Genomic DNA, 2,880 nt, shown 5'->3' with positions numbered 1-2,880 from the left:
AGCTGTTTGGCTGCTCAGTCATCGGGTAAGCACTGGATCCTGACCCCTTTTGTCTCCTCATCCCTCTCCCCCGCACTGCCCGATCTTATTACCTGGTCCTCTTCTCAGAGACCCAAAGCACCACGTCTGCCAGGTTTTTCACACAAACCTCCAAAACCATCACGGACAATGGACAAACATCCCGGAGATGTCAGGACAGAAGATTGCCCTTGTTGGCTCCTTACGAGCAGTATTAAGACTTTATTTATTTATTTATTTATTTATTTATTTATTTATTTATTTATTTATTTATTTATTTGAGCAAGTCAGTGGACTCCCTATGGGACTCAGGAGCTCTTGGTGAGGCGGTTCGTTTCCTCTTCACTGCTGCAGGCTTCTGGCTTCAAAGGAAGGCACTGGCCCTGCGGGTGGCTGCCATATGCAGATCAGGGCGGCACTTGTTCTTTCAAATCAGGTGCCTGATGCCGGATCACGTGCCTGATGCCAGATCACGTGCCTGATGCGGGATCACGTGCCTGATGCCGCCGTAGCCCACGCATTCTTTTTTGATGGCGGTCCTCACGTAGGAAGTGGCAGGTTTCGCCGACCGGATCTGCGTTTCATAACCACCACGACCCCTTTTGCCATCAGCCACGGGCTCCGCTCCGACGGTCTTGTGGTGAATTAGCCCACCGTAGCGGAAGGCGTTTCGGGCCTTCAGATTATTGGGCTCCATGGTGTACGTCGTCTGCTCATTCCTCCTGATCAAGACACTGGAGCAGTTCCGAACGACCATCCACTGCAGATGGGCGGACATGGCGGCGGCTCCTCTCTCTATGGCGGCGGGAGACGGAAAGAACAAGACTTTGTTTTCAAAGCCACCAAAACTGTGTCCAAGCTCTTCCTCTCCCACAGCCGTGGGACATTCTCGTCGGTGACAGGCTACACAGACAGTACAAGTCTAATGAAGTATAATGGAGCTGAAATCTTCCCGGGACTCAGGGATGTTGTAACCGTGGTAACATCAAAATGCAGCGGGAACAAGCTACCCTGTGGCCCACTATACAGAAACAATAGGTACAGTTATGTATGGCACGCAATGCCTGATAAGGATCGTAAATGACCCTGCTACCGGATTTGTCATGTGTTATGTATTTACCGTGCCGTATTTTTATTGCCGTTTGAAAATGCACCGCTGTGAGACGTACCCTGCGATGCTGGCAGCTGCCACACATCTGTGTATCTCATCTCTGGCTGCATCCCTTTCTCTCATACTTGACTTAAAATCGCGTTCCTCTGTTCATCATAGTCCTAGCAGCAAGGCCACACACACCGTGCAGCTTACGTGCACAACAGCCATGCCATCCAGGTTTTATCAAGTGCATACTGTGATGTGTGAATGTGCTTCTTAGGTTTTTTTCAACTTGACACAAACTAAAGACAACCGGGAAGAGGGACCCTCAACTGAGAAATCGCCTCCATTAGATGGGCCTGCGGGTATGTCTGAGGGGGTATTTTCTTGATTGATGAGGACCCAGCCCACTGTGGGAGGAGGTGACCTCTGGGAAGGTGGTCCTGGGTCCACAAGAAAGCCGCATGTGCAAGTCACAGAGAGCAAGCCAGGAAGCAATGTTCCTTCATGGTCTTTGCTTCAGTGCCTGCTTCTGGGTTCTGCTTTGAGCTTCTGGCTTGGCTTCCCTTGATGTAGAGAGTGCAACCCGTTAGCTGCACAAGTTACTTTTGGTCAATGTTTTCTCACAAGTGTCCGACAACAAACCACGTCAACGACCAACGCTGAATTAACTGACAGTACAACCCTCAGAATGTATCCGTCATCAAGTGACATGATTTTGCCCTGCTAATTGAAGTCAAAGCCTACCCTTGTCTGGATAGACTTCTCTCAGCACTATTTGGAAGACTCTCTTCATTGGCAAGACTTGCCCTTCTCTGACCTTGTCTGCGGAGTTCAACGCCGCCCCCACCCCCCTCCCTCTGCCCCTACACACACACCTTTACCAGTAGAATGTCATGTAACCTTAGTTAGATTACAGGTTCAACTTTCTCTCTCCCAACAGGAACCCATTCCACCAGCACCTGAGATTCCCGAGATGCTTCCTTATGCTAATGAGGCATCTTGGCCCTCAGCCATATTGGATGTTTCTACCCTCAGTCCCCTCAAACTATCCAAGCCTTGAATCACCCCCAAGTAAAGTTGATCTGCCTTCCCGAAGGGGTCCCAGTGTGGTCATTCACTGTACGTACTCACCCCCACTCCACCCCATTGGCATCTCTGCCCCTTTGCCCTCCTGGACCTATATTAGCTGGTGATCCCCGAGGGCAGGGACAGTCACACATGATTACACACTTTTCTCCGTTAGGTTCAGCCGGACTCTTGGCCGATTTCTTTGCTTCTCAATTATTGCTTTTGGCTCTTGACAGCTCCTTCTTACTGGACCATCTCTTTTAGTGGGTAGGTGGGATGCTCTTAAATGTTCAAAGATAACCGAAATGTCCCCTCATAGTTGAGCAATGATTGGATCAGGTAGAAAATTCTAGAACAGTTCCCTCGCCACGTCATTCCAGAAAGGAACTGCCCCTATTCGTACTGGAACTTTCCAAAGATGGATTCTGACCTCCTGACTTATCCATACTGTGTACTTTCAAACAGTGATCTTAATTCTCTCTCTCTCTCTGTCTCTTTCTCTCTCTCTGTCTCTCTCTCTCTCTCTCTCTCTCTCTCTCTCTGCGTGTGTGTGTGTGTGTGTGTGTGTGTGTGTGTGTGTGTGTGTGTGCAGGTGCTCATGAAATCATAAGAGGAAAGAGGAAGTAGCTGTGAGCTACTGATAGATCACACAGACCTTAGATTCTCTGCAAGAGCAGTGTGTGCCAAGGGCCAAGAGG

General features: G+C 49.4%; 1 pseudogene; it reads right to left on the bottom strand.

Moving 5' to 3' along the window:
* Positions 1–292: 292 nt before the first annotated feature.
* On the bottom strand, positions 293–796 carry LOC116885857 (annotated as a pseudogene).
* Between the last annotated feature and the right edge of the window lie 2,084 nt (positions 797–2,880).

The sequence above is a fragment of the Rattus rattus genome, chromosome 16 (genome assembly GCF_011064425.1).
Source record: "Rattus rattus isolate New Zealand chromosome 16, Rrattus_CSIRO_v1, whole genome shotgun sequence".
Lineage (NCBI taxonomy): Eukaryota > Metazoa > Chordata > Mammalia > Rodentia > Muridae > Rattus > Rattus rattus.
Note: the sequence above shows the minus strand (reverse complement) of the source record. Positions and strands in the feature narration are given on the sequence as shown.